The following is a 21,622-nucleotide window of genomic DNA, read 5'->3' as shown; positions in this document are numbered from 1 at the left end:
CTACAGATGTGACTGAAGACTCTCCCCGTGGAATGTACTCGGGGCTCCAGAGTCAGTGGCACGAGTCCTGTGCAGGCGCACTAAGGCCCGCGATAGTGCCACCAAAGGATCAAAAGAGCAGTAAAACCCAGTCCTTCCAAGAAACAGTCCCCCCGCCCGACCCCCCCCCCCCCCCAGACTCGCCAGAGGAAGCCCTCTAGGACAGAGACAAAAGAACGGCCCGTCATCCTGCATGAGACAGTGCCACAGCAAGATGGCCTGGAGCCCGGGCAGACGAGGGCCCACACGGGACATCTTCCCCGCTAGACACATCCTCGGCCCCGCCACCACACCCCCTCTGTGGCCTTGGTGGGTGGCCTCCGTTTCAGCAGGCAACTTGGGTTGCGGCCTCCCTGGAAGGCCGTGGGCCCTGGGGGAAGCCAGATGGCCCCCCGGCTGGAAGTCTGGGACCCACCGCCAGGCCAGGGCAGGAGAGCAAATACAGCTAAGAGCCAGCTGGTGTACATCACGGGCAGGTGCCCTCAGACACACCCAGACTCCCCCAGCGGATCGTCAGTGCCGCCGGGGGGGGCCGAAGGGCAATAGGGAACCGGCACTCCCAGAATCCAGGGCAGAAGCAGCAAACCTTCTAAGAGTTGAAACCATCTTCAGATGGAACCATCGTGCAGGAAGCCATGCCCACCCCCTTAATCCCCCGACAGCGTTCTCCACCGTCACTTCTCTCTTCGGATGCCTCCTTCTCTCTGCTATGGTAGCGTGTGGAAACCTGGCTCCCTGTCCCTCTGCTATCTGGAAACTTCCTCTCAAGCCCTCAACTTCCTCTCACAGAGGCAGAGCCACATGGGGACCCCTGTGCTCAGTAACAGCTGTGGAGAAACCACTGACGGCCAGTTGGGGGAGCAGGCCAGGCCACTGGCTGCGTCTTTATTTATAACTTCTTTTACTTCCAGTGTTAAGGCCCCGCAACTCCGACCAAAAAGGTCGAGAGAAAAATGAACGCCTTGACATTTTTTCCAAACATCCTCTCAAAGAGCTCTTGGCAAGGGAACTTGGTTTTGCTGAGAGCATGAGAATGTCTGCGGCCGCAGAGCCTTCCTTGGATGGGATCTATTTTCGTTTGGTGAGACAGCTGTGTTCTGCTAGGCTCAACACTTGGGACTATAAAGGAAAAACAAAACATGGAAATGGGGACAAAGAGCCGTGGCAAAATAAGAGTGGGTCTTGGGCCGTTCTGTTCCACGTCTGGTGGGTGGTCAGTGCCCCTGCCTGCTGCTCCCGGCCCCGACAGGGCGGGCCAGCACACCAGGTCAGCCCCTCTGCCTGATCTTTCCCTGCAAGCCTCTCCAGGAGGTTCTGTGTCTGAACCGAACACACACAAGCCACGCGCATCCACCCACGGGAGAGGCCAGGACTCCCTATAACCACGAGGGAGACCCAGAGCACGGCTTCCAGAGTCACACCGTCGGGGGCTGAGCCACGTTCGCCTCCCACTGTGGGTCCTGGGCAAGCGACTGACACCTCCCCGCTCTCTGCACCTCTCCCGGAAAGCGGGGTTACGATCGGGGCCTGTGCCTAGCGATGCGTGTACGTGCATCGAGGCGCGTAGCACGGGCTACATGCGAGTTTGTTGCGCGTGTGGGTAGATGGTAAGCTCCTTAGGGACAAAGGTGCCCAACGGCCATGAGAGGACATCCACTAGGGAGGACACGGGGAGTCCTTCCAGCTGCTGCTCCCTGACACGGGGCTCGGATTCCAGAAGTGTCATCGTGACCTCCTCCCCCTGCAAAGGCCACCAAGTGCACTGCCAGGGAGCCGCTGGGCCCGTTCGCTGGTCCAGGTGGCCCGGCAGCTGCAGAGCGGCCCTCGAAGGGGCTGGTGCAGCTGTCCGGTCGCAGTAGGAGAAGGCAGGGCTAAGTGGCTCCTTCTCTCTCACAGCCTTGTGCATCCCTGACTACCGCCCTATGACCCTGAAGCACCAGGCGCACAGAAAGGACACGGGAAGAAACAGGACAGTCTCCACCTGACCATTCTTAGAATCAGGACACACAGAAAGGAGGGGCTCGGGGCTGTAGCCCTTGCTCGCTTCCGTGTTTCCCCTCACCCACCCCTGCACGCACCCTAAACTCCCTAGACCCCCTGAGGCCCGCTCCATGTTCCGTCCACACGCTCCCCACTCAGCCCGAGACCGCCGTGTGGGGACCCCCCCCCTCCCCCGCCAGTCCACTCCTGTGCCCCTTGCCCACAGTGGCCAGCCTCACCTAATGTCACTGCAGGATGGGAAGGACACCTGGCCCCATCAATGGCCTCGCCAGGGGTAAGCCTACCGGCTTCAGCCCCACCCCCAAGACCAGCAGCCCCACCCCCAAGACCAGCAGTCCGTTTTCCAAACGGACAGTGATTTACTCGAGGACAGAAATCACTTTCTTACGTATCCTTGCTTCCCCAATTCCTGGGGACACGGGAGTTTGCGCACAAAGTAGACACAAGAAGCTACACGTCGACTCGCACCCCTAACACAAAGGGGGTGGGAGGCACGCGTTCTGAGGGCGCATCAGTGCGCCTGTGGGGCTGAGTGCTACCGCTCGTTCAACAGGCATCTGCTGAGCACCAGGCCCTGATCCGCAGCTGCTGCTGCTGGTGCCTGCTTCCTTCCTTCATCCGCTCAAAACCAGGTGTGGGGTGCATTGCAGGCCCCCCTGGCCTGGACGCCACGGCTGCAAAAATGAAGAAGCCTGGGTCTGGGAGCTCAGCTGCTCCCGGGCCTGGCGCAGAGAGGGACCCGTCAAGAGAGCCCTAGCCAAGGAACGAATGAGGCTGGGATCCTTCCGCACACCGACCACCCGTCTTGCAGGCTGCAGAGTAATTTGCCAACATCTCTCGGTATCTTATTAGATTAGGGAACAAAACAGAAGCATCTTCTCTAGGGAATAAATGAGCCACAGACTCTGCACTCCATCTTTGATGAAATGCAGATTTCTCATGAAAAGAAAAGGCTCGGTTTTAAAAACATACAACAGAAATGAAAAAGGATAGGAATATGCAATCCACAGAAGGGGAAGAAAATTGGTGACCAAGGAAGATGAGAAAAAACCCTTTAGTCTCATTAGTAATCAGAGACGGTAACATTTTTATTTTTATCAATGGAGACATTTTTAGGAAACTGAGGACACTGGGGTGCCCGGGTGGCTCAATCGGTTAAGCACCCAACTTGTAATTTCAACTCAGGTCATGATCTCATGGATCGTGAGATTGAGCCCCACATCGGGCTCTGGGCTGACAGTGCAGAGCCTGCTTGGGATTCTCTTTATGCCTTTCTGTCCCTCCCTTGCTCTCTCTCTCTCTCAAAATAAATAAACAAACTTTAGAAAATAAAAGGAAACCGATGATAACCACTCCCTGGTACGAGCTGGTGAGGACGTAAAGGTATAGAGCACATGCGGTCCACGCTGCAGATGCGGGTACAACAGCCACTGGGGGGAGAATTCTGCAGAAGCACCAAAAACCTTAGAATCCTGCACATCTTTTGACCAGCAAGTCCATGTGTGCCAGGAATGCCCACAGTTTTACTACCAGCAAGAGAAAACATAAGTCGCTACATTGAAATTTTGAGAAAATGAAGAGGCTAACGGTCACAAAAGAGTGATTCGCCTGCCTTGAGGCAACTAGAAAATGGGATACAATATATGAAATGAGAGTATGTGGGCTCTGGACGACAGGCAGGGCAGGACTGGGGTCCCAGAGGAGGCCAGCCCCCCAGCGGCCCCATGCGGGGGAAAGGGGGCCCACCCACACTCTCCGTGGCCCTACACCTCACCTCCCAGGCTGTGGGAGGGTCAGGTGACCTCAGGTGCCCCCATCTGGGGAGGAGGGGTGTCTGACACCCCCACCCACCACCCACCCAGCAGACTCTGCCTGAAGAGGGTGGCCTCCCCCAGCATTCTCTGGCCCCGCCGGGGGATGCTGGCCTTGTGGGAGTGGGGTGGGGGCCGCAGCCCGGCCCAGCCAGATCTTTCCTCTTCTCTACTATGGAGAGGGAGAAGAGGCGGCATAGACCATCCCTCGCTCAGCCCCACTGGCTGGCACAGGAGAGAGTGGGCCCTTGGGAGGGAGAGAGCACAGTGGTGGTAAGAGTGGCGGGGTTCCGGGGCGCCTGGGTGGCTCAGTCAGTTAAGCGTGCGACTCGATTTCGGCTCAGGTCGTGATCTCCCGGTGCAGGAGTTCGAGCCCTGCATCGGGCTTCACACGGACTGTGCAGACCTGCTTGACAGTCTCACTCTCTCCTCCTCTCTCTGCCCCTCCCCTGCTCATGTGCTCTCGCTCTCACTCTCTCTCTCCCTCTCAAAATAAACTAAAAACAAACAAACAAAAAAGAATGGCAGGATTCAAATCCTGGCCCAGCACTCCCCTGCTGGACGAATTCTAACCAATGACTCAACCCGTCTGGGTCCGGCTTCCTCATCCGTGGAAGGCGACTAGAATGCCGGCTGTGTTGAGCTGAGGTCCGGAGTCAGGGAATGAGTCTGTGCAATGCTCACCCAGAGTCTGGCACGCAGTGGGGACTCAGTAAGCGACAGCTGTTCTTATGACGTGTCATTTTCTCCCCTCGTGTGTGTGCCAGCCCTGACCAGCCATGTGGTCCCCACGGAGATATACCCTGTACCTGTTTGCCTCATTCCTCCACTGACGAACCTGGTCCCGTCTGGGAGTTTCTGCCAGAGTTGCAGAATCTCTGGAGTCCAGAGACGGGAAGGTGCGCAGAAATGAACAAGGGAGAAGAGCCAGCGCTGGGACCCCCGTACGCACCAGACCCAGAGTCGGCGTGGTGGGGACAGCCGAGATGCTGGCCCCACCTGGCCCTGCCCCCACTGGGCCCGGCTCATCCGGCCCCTCCCCCACCTGGCCCTGCCTCCATCTAGCCCTGCTCTCTCGCGCCCTGCGCCATCTACCCTGTGTCCTCCAGAGCCCCTGTCAGTGACAGTGACAGTGACAGTGACAGCAGCAGCAGCAGCAGCATTAGCTGAGCGTGTGCTGTGGACCGGGCGCTATGTCAAGTCCTCCAAGCACATGATTTTACTCATCACATGCCCATTCCATAAGCCGGTCTTCAAGTGGTTCAGTAACTTCTACCTGCCGAAATCGTACCAGCTCAAGTGGTGGAGAGAGCTCAGGCCAGCAAGGGCCCTGCCACACTCCCTCCCGACACAGGCTCTAGGGCTCCTGCTGTCTGCACCCGAATCCCTCCCAAAGGGACCCCATGGTAGCTGTCTGAAGGAGCACCTGCTTCCCAGGGGACAGGGCTACAAGGACAAAAGGAGGTCCCTGTCCCTCCCAGAGTGCCGCTGCTTTCCTGGGCAGGAAGAGGACAGATTCCAGACAGATTAGCCTGTGGCAATCCCCCCGTGGACACTGCCTGCTGAGGCGGCCGCTTATCTCGGGCTCCGGATGGGGTGGGGGGGCTGGCGGGCCGGCCTCCGTGCAGCTCACGAAGCTGGTGTTACCAGGAACCGGGCAACACAGAGGAACAGGGGCAATCCTGACCTGAGCATGCAGCTGTCAGACTTTTCCTGAGGTTGGGAAGGGGTAGAGAGAGGACAGGGGTGAGGTCTGGAACGTTCTGTATCAGTCAGGGTTCCTTTTCCCGGACACACAGATTTGGAGACGGTATAAAAGCCACAGACAACCAAGGGCATCTAGATGTCCTGGCTGGTTTCCCTCAGCATCAGCCCTGGACATGGCCTCTGGGCACTGGCTGTGCTCCTCTGGTCTCTCCTGCCACCTGCAGTCCTCCACACCCAGGAGGCCCAACTCCCCAACGCTGGATGGACCCGGGAGGGCCCGCGGGGAAAGAGCGGGCAGTCCCACACCACTTTCTCCCCGAGGGCAGTGAGAAGGGCACAGGGATAGGCTGGCTGCAGGTGCAGGGGGTGGGGCAGGAGGACAGGCCCCCAAAACTTCCGAGGCTGGGCTAGGAGACTCCATATCCCCCCCGGGTTTGGTTTTTAGTTCAACAAGCGGATTTCTCTTTCTCTTTCTCCAAGATCTGCTTTGCCAGGTGGAGTCCACCGAGCCAGAACCCAAGCTGAGCACCGGGGACAGCCGAGCCACAAGATTCTGGCTCCCCTGGTGTGGCGGTCATCAGTCGGGTACCTGCCTGCCTCAGAGCCCCGGGGTGGTAGGTGCGGGTGCCGACCCCACCCCCTGGGTGGTAGGGCGCGAGCGCTCGGTCCAGAGACCCAAGGTGCAGAATCCAAGAGCTTTAGGCGGCCACAGAGCATTGAGCCAGCCCTCATTATCAGCTCGGAGGGCCAGCTTAAAGGATAGCCCGGTAATTGCAAGGTTTTTTGTAAATGTTAATTACGGTTGCCTTAATTAGCCCAGAACCCATTGATCTATGGATTATATTAGGTTTATAAGTGTAATTACCTTAACAGGCATATGGATTACAATTATGTTCCAATTAAACCCCAAGTGTATAGCGTATAAATCAGCAAGGGGGTCCTCCTAATTCTTCAGGGATGGGCGGTTAAAATGCTGGGGCTTTAAGATCCTTATGCTGGGGCTGGTCCTTCACAGGCTCAGGGGCATTTGGGGGTTTGGAGCAAGGGGGAGAGGAGGTGCTCGCATGATCTCTGGCGTTTTCCAAAGGATGGTGGCCACACGTCCAGTCCGTGTAGGCCTGATTTAGAAATGACCGCCTCGGCGGTGAGGCAGGGACAGCAGGGCCCCAGGATTAAGAGCTGTGCCCAGCCTGGCCACTGGAGCCCCCCTTTCTTCCCTCAAGATCTGGACACTCATCAGCCCGTTAATTATGACGCTCAGCCCCTCCAGGCAGAGATGGTTTTCTCTCCTTATCTCTGGAGAGGACTGATGAATATTATTAACCTACTTTCCGGGATGGGGAGTAGGGAGGCCACGGGGCCAGGTGGGCACAGAGGGCAGGGCCCCCTCTTCTGATAGGGCGATGAGTGCCCAGAACCCCCACCCGTCAGCCTGGAAAATGGATGGTGGTAGGGCGGACAGCAAGGAAAGGTTCCAGAGGACAACCCGGCAGAGCAGGGAGACAGAACAGGAAGTGCCTGCAGTAGGGGGCGGGGGTGAGGTATGAAGTGTTCTGTGGCCTCAGGATGCTGGACCTGCTTGCGGGGTCCCTCCTACAACCTGCGAGACCGCAGAGCAGGCGGCCGGGGCACGGCGCCCTCTGGATGTCCCAGCACAAGCCCCGGCTCCGAGGGGAGATTGGCAGCTCAGCAGGCGGCCAGAGGTGGGAGCCCGGGGCTGGGCCACACTGCTCCTTAAGGAGGCCCGCCAGGGGACCCCACTGGGTCCCTCACATCTGTGGACTTTCTTCCCGCGGAGGCCAGGCCAGCCAGGCAGGAACCACCAGCATCAGAACCTCAGAAGGCTGGGGGTCACTTCTCCACCCTGGCAAAGGTGGCCGCCCCCACCCACTTTGGCTCTTGCGGATCTGAATCTCCTACTCAGGACCGCATCCCATCAGCTGGCCCTCGCCTCCCTGAGATTGTGGAGGGGAGAGTCCCCTCCAGAACATGCAGCATGAGAGAACAGCCCATGGGGCGGCAGGGGCGGGGACAGGCTTCCATGAGGGCACTGGGATGTGGATGTCTGTCAATGGCCGAGTGTGACTAAAAAAGGGGCTCGGAAAGGTAGGAGTCCAGAGCCCAAGGGGTGGTAGGCAGGCTTGGAATCTGGGCGGGGTTGGGGCAGTGGGAAGGCAGGTGAGCAGGGCTCCCCACCTCTGGGGACGGGCCAGCTGGTCCTCGGTGCGACCTGCCTTCCCCCCTGCTTGGTCTCTGAGGCAGGTGGTTAATGAGGTGGGGAGGGGGGTGTGCTGTTGCCTCAGGAGCCCCAGGGGGCGGATGGGAGCTGATGCTGGTGGGCGTGATAATGAAAACCAGCACCCTGGGAGACGGTGGTTCCTGTGGTCCCATTTTACAGATGGGTTAAGTACCAGTGGAGGCACAACAAACAAGAGGACACAGAGAACTGAAGATTACAAGGTTATGCAGTGGTGGGCGAGGATCTACACTCAGGCTATTGGGCTCCAGAGCTCGGCTCTAGATCCCACATAGACCAAGCTCCTCTGTGGGGCACTGAGCTGGTCCCTTGCTGCTGAGGAAGGACGTGACCCCGGGGCACAGAGGTGATGGTAGGGCTGTGAGCACGCGACCCGGATGTCTCAGACCTGTGCTGGCTGGGCCGCCCTTGCCGCCCCGCCTTCTCTCCCCCGCCCACCCCAGCTGGCATTCCAGAGCCCCTTTTCCAGAGCCTCGGCCTGGAGGGGAAGCAGGTCTGTCTTCTCCACAGTCAGTCAGTGTGGGGAGAAGTCACGTGCACACACCCCCGGTGCAGGAAGGAAGGGCCCTGGGCACATCAACATGCTGGGGCTGGGCCTTTACGCGGCGGCCTCCGCGTACTGCAGCCGAACCACCCCTATGAACAGATCGCACCGTGCTCTCCCTGCACCTGCACGCAACGCCGGAAGTCTTGTGAACACACAAAAGCAGAGGCACCGTTGGAACGCGAGCACTACCAGGAGAGGGAGTGGGGGTGGGTCCTCTCTCCTCTCAGCACACGAAGGGCGGGAGACAGGGGTCAGGGCTCAAACAGACGAGACCAGGGTCATCCACGAGTCCCCTGCCCCACAGATGCCTGAGGCAGAGCCCACAAGACACAGATCGGGAAAGACGGTAAGAGACAACGGCAGTGACTGTGGACCGGGCTCCCTTGACCGGGAATGAGCTCCCCAGCACCAGAGGTGTTTAAGCCCCACTTGCAGGCATGAAGAAGAAGAGAGGAGTCCATCCAACCCCCCAGGCCCATGAGGGGCTGGGAGACGGGTCATCCGCCTTGCACGCCGAGGTCAGGACGTCCGTACCACCCACTCCCTCGCGGCCAGCAATTACCATGCCAGACGCTTCACATGCACGAAACCTGATTGGATTTAATCCTCATAACGAACCACAAAGAGGCCTTACCATCCCCACTCACACACGAGAAAAGCAAGCCTCAGAGAGTTTGTCACTTGCCCCAAAGTGCCCCATCAGGCAGTGACCAGACAGGGATTCAAATCCGAGCCTCTGATTCTGGACACCGGGCCCTGTGATGCAGCCAGAGGCTGGCCCCGCCTGGGAGACCATTCCGTGAAGGAAAGGCCCATTCCTGCAAATCACAGCACTGGGTGCGGCAGGAAGCCTTATCCCATGCCCCAATTAAGGGCAAAGGCTACCAAATGGTTTCTTCTATGAGTTTCCAAGGTCTTACACATAAACCTAAGACTGAAAAAAAAAAGAGAAGAGAAGGAAAGGAAAAGAGAAGAAAAAAGAAAAAAGAAAAAAAAGAAAAGAAAAGCTGGTTTTCAGAAGGAAGGCTCAGAAACAGTCCCCCTTCTTTCCCTGATGCTTCTGAACCGAGCAGATAAGATTCACTCTTCAGATTCACTTTCATGTCCATGATACATTGCTGGAAATTGTTTTGTGGGAAAAAAGCTAATTAGACTAGATTTTTATGTTTACTTATTTTTGAGAGAGAGAGAGAGACAGAGCATAAGCAGGGGAGGGCAGAGAGAGGGAGACACTGAAGCAGGCTCCAGGCTCCGAGCTGTCAGCACAGAGCCCAACACAGGGCTCAAACTCACACACCGTGAGACACGACCTGAGCCGAGCTCGGACGCTTAACTGACTGAGCCACCCAGGCGCCCCTAGATTTTTATATTAGACTTAGTTTCCATTCAGGCCTAAATACAACAATCACCAATACTATGTACAAGTTAAAAGAGGCCATGCGCTTAAAAATGCATATATTTATTCTAAACTGTCCCCCTTCTCCTGTTCTTTCCAGGTTGGGCAGCTTGGCCCGTGAGAAGGCCCCCGCGGAAGAGCCGGCCCCTCTGAGGTTCTGGCTGCGGGTCTGCGGGACAAGCTGTGTGGCTGATCTCAACCCCGGCCTGTCGCTCGGAGCTCAAGGCTCGGAGGCCCAACCATGGCTGGGGGGCACTCCACTTGGGCACCAAGGCAGGACGACCCACGGCCCCCAGCCCAGCTCCCACCCCCAACGCTCCACCAGCTGCTTGGGCCCCAGACCTGCGGTCTCCCCGAGTCCCCTCCCCTGCCCTCTCCAGCCTGCCGGTCTCTGGCTCTGGACAGTTTCCAGACTCAACGATGAGATGCCCGTATGTACTTGTCTCGGTCAGTACTAGACAGACAGGCTGATGTTAATTGTGACAAAGCACCACAAACGGGGTTGGGGGGGGGGTGGTTGTTAAAACAAAAGGAATTCATTCCCTCCCAGATCTGGAGGCCAGGAGTCTCCAAGGTGCTCCAAGCCCACACTCCCTCCACAGCTCCTGGGGAGGGTCCTTCCTTGTCTCTTCCAGCTTCTGGCGGCCCCAGGCCCTCCTTGCTCCTTGGCTTTTGGGCGCATCGCTCCGCCTCTGCCTCCATCGACACGCGGGGGACTTCTCGCCGTGTCTGTCTCTTCTCTTCTTGTTTTGCATTAAGGACCCCCCTGACTCCAGTATGGCCTCAACTTAACTAATTAAATTTGCAAAGACTCTTTCCAAATAAGGCCGTGTTCATAGCGCTGCGAGCACCCTCACCAGCCTGGGCGGCCCTGCTCTGGGAAACTGTTTCTTCAGGAGGGAGACTATCAGCCCAGGCCTTCCCCTCTGAGGCGATGCTGTGTCACCACGCACGGAGCCAGGGCAGGGGCCTCAGGGACAAGGGCGGCTTTTCGTGCACTCAGCACGGGCCCCGGGGAGACCCAGAATGGAAACCTCCCCCAAGACACGGTGGGACGGAGGCTCACCCTTCGGCACACTCAAACTTCCACCCAGCAGCCACCGGGAAGGGCGAGCTGCAGGCTTTCCAGAACATCTCCTTCCTCCACAAAGACTTAACATCCATAGAAATGGTAAAATCACTAAGAGAATCTAAAGTCCAAACCATCGAAGTGAGAAATTGGAAACAGTTATTTTTTAACTTTTTTTTTTAAACTTCATTTTAGTTATTGTAAGACAGAGAGGGAGACAGAGCATGGGAGGGGCAGAGAGAGAGAGGGAGAGAGAGAATCCCAAGCAGATTCTGCACTGTCAGCAGGACAGTCCGTCAGCTACATAACTGGGGACCAGGACCTCGCCCACCCGGTGCCCCATCCCTTGTCTGTAAGATGGGGCGAAAGCCTCCCCTGGTTATGAGTCTTAAACGAGGGAATTCAGGAACAAGTCCGCAGAAAGCAGCACCCGGAGAAGTGTTCCCTCCCTGCCAGCCACTGTCACCACCATCTCCATTGGCATCGCCACTGTCACCATTGTCAACATCCACGCCATGGCAAAGGCCCACAGCCGTGGAAGAACAGGCCATCTTCTGACCATGAGGTGACAATGTGTCCACATCAAAAGCCATTTCTAAATGGAGGTGAAATTCACATCACATACAATTCACTATTTGCAAGTGTCACTTCAGGAGCGTTTGGTGTGTTCACAACATCAGGCACCCCCCCCCAATCTACTTCCGGAACATTCCATCACCCCAAAGGAAAACCTGTACCTATTTTTTTATTGTTTATTTATTTTTGAGAGAGAGAGTGAGTGAGCGAGCACAAGCAGGGAAGGGGCAGAGAGAGAGAGAGGGAGACACAGAATCCGAAGCAGGCTCCAGGCCCCGAGCTGTCAGCACAGAGCCCGATGCAAAGCTCGAGCCCACGAACCGTGAGATCATGGCCTGAGCCAAAGTCCGACGCTTAACCGACTGAGCCACCCAGGCACACCTGTTAAACAGTGACTCACCGATCCTGGCTCCCCTGCAGCCCCTGGCAATCACTAATCCACCTTCTATCTCCACAGCTTTGCCTATTTTGGACGTTTCTATAAATGGAACCACGCAATATGTGGCTTTCTGCGTCTGGCTTCATGCACCTGTACCGTGTTCACAAGGACCAACGCGGTGCAGCCTGACAGGGCCTCACTCTCTTTTATGGCTGAATAACATTCCATCGTACGGGTACGCCACGTTTTGTCTCCCATTCATCAGCTGATGGGCATCTGGGCTGTTTCCGCTCTAGGGATATCATGAATAACGCTGCTCTGTATATTCGCGTACATGTTTTTGGTGAAACATTGGTTTCCGATTCTCTCAAACCTAATTGTGTATTCATTAAACCTAATGTATTTTTTTTTTTTCTTAAAATGCCCCTTTTGCCCAACTTGTCTCAACTTCAAGCCTCAAAAAACCTGGATTCACTCTGATATGGAGGCTGGTGGACCAGAAAGACAAAGACGGCCCGGTAAACGGCGATGCCGACCCTGAGCCCGACTGTGTTCTTAGGTAAATAACTACCCTGAGGGTTGGGGCCACTGCTGGTCAGGTGTCCTGTCAGCCGCAGCCAGAGGCGTCCTGATGGGAGCAGAGGGTTATGACAGGGACCCAGGCCAGCAGCAGCAAGGAGTGCGTGTGGTGACTGACCTGAAATATTCAGGCAGGAGAACGGGAAGGCTCGGCAGCTGCAGGACACGACCGAGGAGGAATTTCGGATGGCTCTGGACTCCTCTGGGCAACTTCTCAGGCCCAAGTACGACCAAATAATTCAGCGTCTGATACTCGAGCTAAGAATACGAGCACATACTTGGCAGGGGCCTCCCAGTGCCTGGCAGGGGCCTCGCACAGAACGCACCTCTGATAAATAAACGTGAGTGGCTGGGACCGCCATGGAAAGGCGGGACTGTGTGCAGCACCCGGCCCGGCTCCAGGCACAGCGGGCACTAAGTGACCCTGTCCCTTAGCGGCCATCCGAGGTCAGGAGAGGCTGGCAGTCCCGTGGCGCGTCCCTGCCAACCCACTCTGCTCCTGAGAGGTGCCCCCTGCGGACGCTGTGCCCGCACGGAGTCCTACGCGTCCTAGACCTTCCCACCAGCTTGGCGGGCGGAGGGAGGACAGCCAGCCAGAGACACCCCGATTCCAAGCACACCCCTGACACACGCCTCCTCAGTGCCCCACGTCCCGCCTCCTCGTCCATCACAGCTGTGACGACCACTGTCCATCGCTGGGCTTCCTGAGCCCCCGACGTCAGCAGAAGAGGCTGCGTTTTCTCCCCGACGGAACTTCTCAAGATGACGATGTCAGCCTTCACGGTAAGACCCCAGTTCCACCTGAGGATATGTATTAATGTTCAGGAACACGTTTTTAACACGTCTCCTATGCTTTCCGATGTTCTCACGTTCTTGAAAACCAGCACAAGGCCTCCGGAGAAGCACGGCCGGGGGCGGATGTGGGGCTGCGAGATGGCCCCGAACAGGTGAACCGGAATAACGGCTTGTTTGGAGGCAGCAGTGATCACCTGTGGAGCTTCAGGGCTGGGGGCAGGGGGTGGGGGGGCAGGCGCGATTCTAACTACGGGACACGCATGATCATATACCCCTCGTCCGGATGAGGATGTGGAGACACGCCTGCTCGGTCGCCTGCCCCAAGGGAGCCATCTCCCATCCCCCAGAACTTCCTGGGGCACAGAAGCCCCTCTTCCTCCAAAGGGCTGGGGGCCAGGCAGGGGCTGAGGGCCTCTTCCCGTCCTGTGTGTCGGGGGGACTACGGAGGGGCCGCCCCTGGAGAAGCTCCGTCTTTGACTTGGCTCTAGACACTGACATCCGTGGGGCAGGGGAAGACGGGATGAGGCCGGGGAGCCACAGTCCCCCGGGGAGCCGGCCCCAATGTGTGGCACATGGTGCACACGGATCCCACCTCCATGGGTGCCAGCAACCCAGGGGACCCAACTCCACGGGTGGGTCAAAATGTAGTCGGCCACCAAGTGCTGGTGTCTGTGCCGAGACGGCCACACCCTGACCAAAGGCTTGCTGGGCACCAGATGCGTTTACTTGTGAGGTCCGGTGAGGACGGCAGCCTTCTCCCCACTTCAGAGATGACAACACTGAGGCCCGACCCAGGCAGCCACAGCGCTGAAGCCTGTGCTCACAGCCCTGACCGCATCCTTCCCCTCACCCCGCACAACCTCAAGGTGGTGAGATATAAAAACACATGCCGGGTCTCCTGCAGGCAGGGGCTGACAGCCCAGAGGTGAAATCAGGGCCTGTGAAATCAAGGCAGCCGTGTGGGCTTGAGCAGACCGGCCTGCCCGTGGTTAGCATCCCAAAGGGGTTCTGGGAGGTGGCTGGGCCCACCCAGCTCCCCAGACTCTGATGGTGGAATGAGGAGGGGGCTCCCCTTGCAAACAAAGATCAGTGGCCCCTGCAGGGTGTGAACCTGACTCGATTCAGGGTCATTTCTTGGATGTGTCCCGGCCTCTGCCAAGGTCAGGGCCCGTCCAGGGCACACGGAGAACCCGAGGACAGCTCCTCACACAGCCCCTTACCCTCGATGTCCCCCTCACACCTTCTCTGCACACAACCCCCTGAAGCCCAGCCCTGGCCCCTGGGGGCGAGGGCTGTGCCCCGTCTCCAGCTCGGCCCTCAGGCCTGCCTTCGTGCGTGCTCACCCACGTTTGGGCACCCAAGGCCTTACGGTGGGTCACTGACCTCCATTCTCAAGCGCTCGCTGTGAGTCATCCCATCTAACTGGGAGGTGGGCAGAGCAGGAAGGGACCTCAAGAGACTCTATCCAACTCCCACCTCTTCCGGAGGCTCCGCAAGGGGTGGGTCCCGGCCAAGTCACAGCGGCCCCCTGTCCCGCACCACCCCCTGTCCTGCATCTGCCTTAACCCTTAAGTCTCATGGTGGAAGAAAACAGGGAGACGTTTCTGACCAGCAGGTTCTTCTGGTGCCTCTGGGAATCACAGCACGTCTTGTCTACGCAGCAGGCTTAGAGTCTCGGAGAGGGAGGCATGGGCCCAACGCCAGGATGTGTGATGCTGGGTGGGCCTCCTCCAAGGGCTGGGGGAGCAAAGCACCACTCTGGCCTCTGACTTGGTAGGTGGCTCCCTGGTTCCCGCCTCAACAGGGCCAGGGCCGGGGCTGTGGCTGCCTCTATAGGAGCTGGGCCCACTGGGAAAACAAAGACTCTTCTCCCTTCTTCTTGACTTGCCCTTCCCCAGCTCTTGTCGCTCTGGCAAACTCCCCTTTCACCCTTCAGAACAGCACTCAGGCTCCACCTTTCCAGGGAGACCCCATCCACCCTCTGGGCTCACTCTGCGTCTGTGGGCTCAGCCCCCATGCCATCCAGCCCCAGAGAGAGAAACTGCCTGTTTTTACACTGGCTCCCTGCCCCGTGGACCGAAGGTTTCCGCAAAGCCAGGTTTTACTGTTCCTCTGGCAGGAGCAACACTCAGGGAGTGTTTGCAGGGTGACTGAACAACCTCTGGTCGGAGAAGCATTGTTTCCCACCATGGATGCCAGGATGACCCCTCACGGTTCCAGCCACCCACCCAGCAGACCCCCCCCCCTTAAAAGTCTGACCATGAGAGGGGCGCCTGGGTGGCTCAGCCGGTTAAGTGTCTGACTTCAGCTCAGGTCATGATCTCACACTGACAGCTTGGAGCCTGGAGCCCTGGATCCTGCTTCAGATTCTGTGTCTCCCTCTCTCTCTCTCTCTCTCTCTCTCTCTCTGCCTCTCCCTAGCTCGTGCATATGCACTTTCTCTGTCTCTCTCAAAATAAATAAACAAACATTAAAAAAAAAAAAAAAGTCTGACCATGAGAAAGAACAATACATGTGGTATGATTCCCTTTACAGTAAGTTCCAGAACAGGCAATCTAATCTCTGCTTTGAGAGGTCATCAGGGTGGTGATTATCTCAGGGAACAAAGTGACTGGAAGAGACTCGGGGGCGGGGGGGGGGGGTGGGGGGGTGGGGGGGTTGGGGGGACTGGTCACGTTCTGCTTACACAGGTGTGTTCGCTTAATAAAAATTTGTTAAGCTTTTTACCTAAGTTCTGTACACTATTCTGTATGTTACATGTCAATAACAAGCTTTAAAAATCTAAAAAGAATCCTGACCTCCGTAAACGGAACCCTGGCACAGAGGCTAACAGTAGCCAGGGGTGCGTGGAGGCCGCTCACCCCACCCCCATTAGTGCGGCCAATGCTGCAACTCACGGGTGCCAGTTTCCTGCCCTTTGCCCCTGCTGCCCACACCGGTGAGGGCACAAGGCCACCCCGTGAGGAGGGTAAATCCAGGGCTGGCTGTGCCCCACCAGCCCGGGCAGGGGTGAGGCAGGGAGGAGAGGGACTCACAAACCCTCCCCCAGGATCTCCACGGCCACCTGCCAGTACACACTCATGGGACAGGTTTGTGGCCGCTGAAGCCCGCCTGTCACTCTCTGCCACGTGTCCTTCCCTCCGTGCCAGCAACTAGTCTGCTCCTGGTCTCCAGGGGCTCCGGGCCGGCAGGCATGTGGGGGTGGGAGGGGACACAATTCCTCCTACCCAGGGGTTCTAGAGAGGGGAGACAGGACGGGATGACAGGGCTTTCCCTGCACCCAGGGGACCAGGAGGAACATGCCTGACTCCGACCTTCTCTGTCGCTCAAGTCAGCCCAGGGTAGAGGGCAGGGGGGGGCCTCCAGCCTGCCGTCCTGCTCTGGCTGGGCTGGCAGCTTCCCGAACAGGCTCCACCCCGGGGGAACTTGGCTGGGTCCTGGGGAGCTTGGCTGGGAGGCCAGGAGGCTGCAGTTCTGTGAGAGCACGACCACATCCCAGGGACAGGAGCACGCTCGGATGCGAGCGACTCTGAGTATGATCTTAAATCCAAAGCCAGGCTTCACGATTTCATTTAGTACAACTTTTTTTTTTTTTAAGAAACAGGCAAAACAAAACACTAACTGTGATTCCCTGTGGGAGGTGGGATTGTGGATTTTCCTCCTTGTGCTTTTCTGTATTTTCCTAAAAAGGTATGGATTTCTTTCACGATCAGAAAAATCCCATTAATTTTTTTAAAAAGAAAAAAAAAAACACCACATTGGAGGCCTTATCAAAAACGTTACCCCCCCGCCCCACTCCGAGGATTAATGGAGTTCTTCCAGGTAAAAATGGCTTTTCCGTGTGCCGCTGTGGGTGCTCCGGCCCAGACAGGCCCCGCTAAACGCACCACACGGCAGATGAGAAACGCAAGATACACCCCAGCACGCGCTCAATACCAACAACTGAATTCGTGCTGGGAGCAGCTCTGGCAGCCGAGATGTTCCATCTTGAGGGAAAGGCCCTGAGCCCAGAAAGACACCCTGTTCCCAGGCTCCTAAGTCTCGGCCTCCCTGGAGCATCTCTGCTTCGTCCCACTGGCACGATGGCTCCCAGATGGGGTGTGCAGCCCCAGGTGTGGGCGACACGGCCTCAGGCTGGCCTGTGCCGGCAGAGGGCGTCCAGGACAGATGGTACCTCCCTCCGGCCGCTCATGAACTCAGGTCACTCTGGGGCTCTCAGTCCCTCTCTCCAGTCCCTGCATACAGAGGCCAGAGAAGTTCAGGCAAGGCCAGAGTGGGCCTGATGTGGGAGGGCAGCTCCAATCTGTGAGATTCCATGAGAGTGGGAGCCCCCCGGGGAGCCCCTAGATGCCCCTCGACACCACGTGCCATGGACAGCCCCAGCCTGAGCACTCAGACTAGAAACAGAATGCCAGTGCCCACGAGCTGCTGTGTGCTCTCGGTGGGGAACCCAACTTTTCTGTGCCTCGGTTTCCCCAACTGTAAATGGGGATATATTAATACTCGCCTCCTCAGGCTGTTGTGATCATTATCTGTAAACATGTAAGTCAGCAAGTAAGTGGAAGTCACCCTGCGTCAGAGCCCCACCGATGGCCCCATTCAGAGTCACAGTACCTCCAGGCTGGCCCCAGCGGCAGACCCGGGCCCCAACTGCCTCCGGTTGTCCAGTCGGGTCTAATGAGGCACCAAGAGAAGGTTGGGAGGGCAAATGCATGACGATGGCCTTTGGTGACTCAGCCTCCGAGCCCACACGGGCTTCCACTTCCAGGAGTGTGGGCTGCAGGTGTATCTCAGGAGAGCCCCTCAAAGCCCCCTCGCTCCTTCCATCCATCGGGACGGGGACCAAGTGTGGACACAGGCTGCAGCCTGCTCTGCCACCAGGACACTCTGGCTCCAACTCTTGGGAGAGAAAAGAGCCCAGAACCTAGGACTGGGCTCAAGGGGACAGGAGAGAGAACAAGTGTCTTCTATAAACTGCCAAGCACTTTGGCACAAGATCCACCGGTCTTGGGGCCTGTACCTGTGCAGCCCCTTGGGGCTGGGGGCCGCATCAGGGCCTGCCAGAGACGATGCGTGTGCTCCCCACAGCCGAGGCCCCTGCAGGCCCCAGGCGCCGAGCTACACAGGAGCACCAGGAACCATGGCGGTTTTCCAGGCAGCCAGAGTGGGCAGCTGGGTGTGAGACGTCGGCCCCCACCAGCCCAAGGCCCTCTGCAAAATCCCCACTCAAACTGTGGAGAGCAGAACAGAGCCTGTGCTCAGGCTGCAGGCCCCTGCTTGGGTGGGAGACCCCCCAGCCTCGGGAGGCCGGACGGCACAGGTGCACCCAGAGCATCTCCCCGGGAAAGGGCTCACACATCCACACCGGTACAGCAATGCCACGGAGTCGGTCAGGCCCGAGTGCCTGGAAGTCAAGTCCCTCCCTTCACAGTTATCCTGGGGCCCGAGTTCCCTCCAATAAAAATAACACTACCAGTATTCGCTGGGCACTCACTCCATGCCAGGAAACGTGCTGAATGCTTTCCGCAGAATACGCTGTTCTGTTCTCCCCAACCTGAGCATCGATCCTCTTAATATTCCCATTTTAAAGATATGGAAATTGAGGCCTGAAGTGACCGGAGCAGGATGGGAAGACGGACAAGTGGCTTTGACTGGAGATGCTTTGCTCCAGCGTCCCCAACCCGCACCCTGGGGATGGGGGGGCATTCTGGTTTCAAGATGGTCGCTGAGCCACAGGGAACAGTTGGGGGCGCTCTGCTTTGCCTCACGGGCGCCCCACAATTCCTCAGACCACGTGGCTCTCCCAGAAAGAGGTCACGCAGAACCGGTCTACACTAGAAGTCTGTCTGCCCAAGCGGCAGCAACAGTATTCTCCGATCCCACGAGGCCGAGCTAAAAATAACTCGATCCCGACAATATTTTGAGAAATAAAGTGCCTTGAAATGTCATGGGAGGTAGCACAAACTTCTCAGGAAGTGCTTCCTTCCTCCGCCACGCCTCTGTTGCAGGAATTGAGAGGCAACCAGGGCACGCACTGGTGAGCACACCCAGGCTCTAGGATGCAGTCAGCTTTCCAACAGTGCAGGAGCCGGGCAAGTCGGAAGCCGCTCGGAGGCTCACTTTTCTGTGAGATGGGGTGGGCGGAAAGGACCGGAGAGTTCCTGAGGGTTCTCCTAGATGTGTGAGTCTCCGTGGAGTATCCGTCCCCATACCTTCACCGTCACTGGTGTCGTCCAGATCTGCACTGCCAGCCCTTCGTGGGCAGCCAGGCGGTCCGGGGCAGACGTGCGTGGCCCTCTGTCTCAGGGGAGGGAGGCCTGTCCACCGTGTTCCCCTCGGCCAGGGGGGCTGAGGGGGGGCTCGGAGCGGCAGTCTGCTCTCCCGAAGCTGCCGGGCGTGTGCAGACCAGGGCCTCGCAGCATCAGGCCTCTCTTTTCCTCACATCAAACATCCCACAGGGAGAAGAGAGGGCAACCGGGAGACGGCACTCTGGGAAGCAGAAGGGCAGTGGCAGGGCCGTGAGACCCACCGAGGCGAGACCTGCAGACCGCGGGAAAAGCGACAGCAAATGGCAGGGTGCTCGGCAGACCCCGCAGGGTGGGCCCAGCCCTCAGCGCCGGGGTGGGAGGCTTGTGGGGGGGGGGGTCACCTGGGAAGGGGGAACTGGAATGGCCCAGAAGGGGGCTCAGTCACAGCAGAGGACAAGGACTCTGCCAGGTCCTAAGAGGGTGTTTTCATCACCTGGGCCACACCCCCAATCTGAGCCCAACCTACACCCCATGTCTCTGTTCTGTGGCGGCTCACGCTTGGGGGTAGAAACCCACACACGCTTGTAACAGGGCAAAATAAAGCCCAGAGGCTTCTGTTTATGATGCAGTCTACATTACTCACCCCTGGCTGAGATCTCCCCGTCCCACCCCCGAGGCAGGAGGCACAGAAAGCAGGAAACGGGGAGCCCGGCTCTTAGGACCAACCCTCACGCTGGCCACCCGGCCCTCTGGCCTCAGTACCCATCTGTGAAATGGGGGCAGTGTGATGGATGAGATAAGGCGCAGGCATTATCCACAATGAGCGCAGCCTATAAACAGCACCTCGAGGCAGCCGTGCTGGGGCGCAAGAAAGAGTGGGGCTCACGCCAGCTGCTTCCGGCCTGGAGCGGGGCAGCCAGGCAGAAGGTGCCCTGGGAGGCCTGGCCTCCCCACCTCGCCTCTGCACGGCCTGCTCTGGGCGGGCATGCCCGCCGCCCACTCTCTGCAGCCCCGATTCACACCTCCAGCCCGAGTCACCACTTCCGGCAACAACGGGGAGCCCTGCCACATGGACAGAGAGCGCGAACACCCCCAACACGTTCCTAGGCCCCCATGAGATCCCCAAGCTCCGTGTTCCCAGCACCTCTCTCAGCAGCAAGGTGGAGGCAGAGACGGCAGGTGGGGAAACTGAGTCTGGGCAAGCTCGCCTGGGATTCCAAGCAGAGGCTCTGGAGTCAGACACACCTGGTTCGACTCCCAGGCTATTACTGTTTCTGATGCTCAAGTTTCTCATTTAAAACCTAGAAAGCTGGTTGCACAAAGGAGGAAAAGCCCCATTGCTTACACTTGGTAAGTGCTGGATTATTCTAAAAAGATGGCTACTGGGGTGCCTGGGTGGCTCAGTTGGTTAAGCATCCGACTCTCGATTTTGGCTCAGGTTATGATCTCACAGTTTGTGAGTTCGAGCCCTGCGTCAGACTCTGTGCTAACATCGAGGAGCCTGCTTAGGTCTGTCTCTCTCTCTCTCTCTCTCTCTCTCTCTCTCTCTCTCTCCCCCCCACCCCATTCTCTCTGCCCCTCCCCACCCATGCTCTCTCTCTCTCTCAAAATAAATAAATAAACTTTATAAAGATGGCTATTAGTTTCATTACCTGAGCGATCAGGAGGCCTGAGCCATCACCTGGCGGTCCGTAGCAGAGGCAGGAGGCACAGTCCAGGCGCCCAGCCCCTCACAGCTCAGTCCATCCATCCCCCAGGAGCTAACGGACTACTGACAGCTTCCAACCTGACCCGCCAAGAGCCACTGTCCAAGCCGATCCTTGCCGAATCCGACCCCACTCTCCCGGCTCGGAGCGGCAACACAAGATCCGTTTTTCGATGCATCAGATTCCCAATGGTCTTCTGCCGAATGGGGGCCTGTCCTGCTTCCTGCCTGCCTTCAGAGAGTCCCTTCCACAGTGACACTGAAGCTCTCTGCTCCCCTCCCCTCCCCCAGCCCTGCCTGCCCTCAGCTCCCCCAGGCCTCGGCTTACAGAACCCCCCCCGCCGCCCCCGCCGACCTGGGAGACTTGGACTTTGGTGGCTGCAGGACAGCTGGTCTCCCTGGAGCTCTGGGGTCTCTCGGCCTGCCCACATATTCTGCCCACCACACACGGGTCGGGGAGCAGGGCTAGTTTCTCAGGCCTGCAGAGAGGAGCTTGGACACTAGGAGGCGCTA

The 21,622-nt window shown here is 58.0% G+C and overlaps 1 protein-coding gene across 1 annotated transcript in view; it reads right to left on the bottom strand.

Annotated features, from left to right (window-relative positions):
* The window catches only part of LOC102970117 (phospholysine phosphohistidine inorganic pyrophosphate phosphatase), a 117,549-nt gene that overhangs the window by 39,614 nt on the left and 56,313 nt on the right, over positions 1–21,622 (bottom strand). The gene's annotated exons all lie outside the window — the stretch shown is intronic.

This window comes from Panthera tigris, chromosome D2, assembly GCF_018350195.1.
Source record: "Panthera tigris isolate Pti1 chromosome D2, P.tigris_Pti1_mat1.1, whole genome shotgun sequence".
Classification (NCBI taxonomy): domain Eukaryota; kingdom Metazoa; phylum Chordata; class Mammalia; order Carnivora; family Felidae; genus Panthera; species Panthera tigris.
Note: the sequence above shows the minus strand (reverse complement) of the source record. Positions and strands in the feature narration are given on the sequence as shown.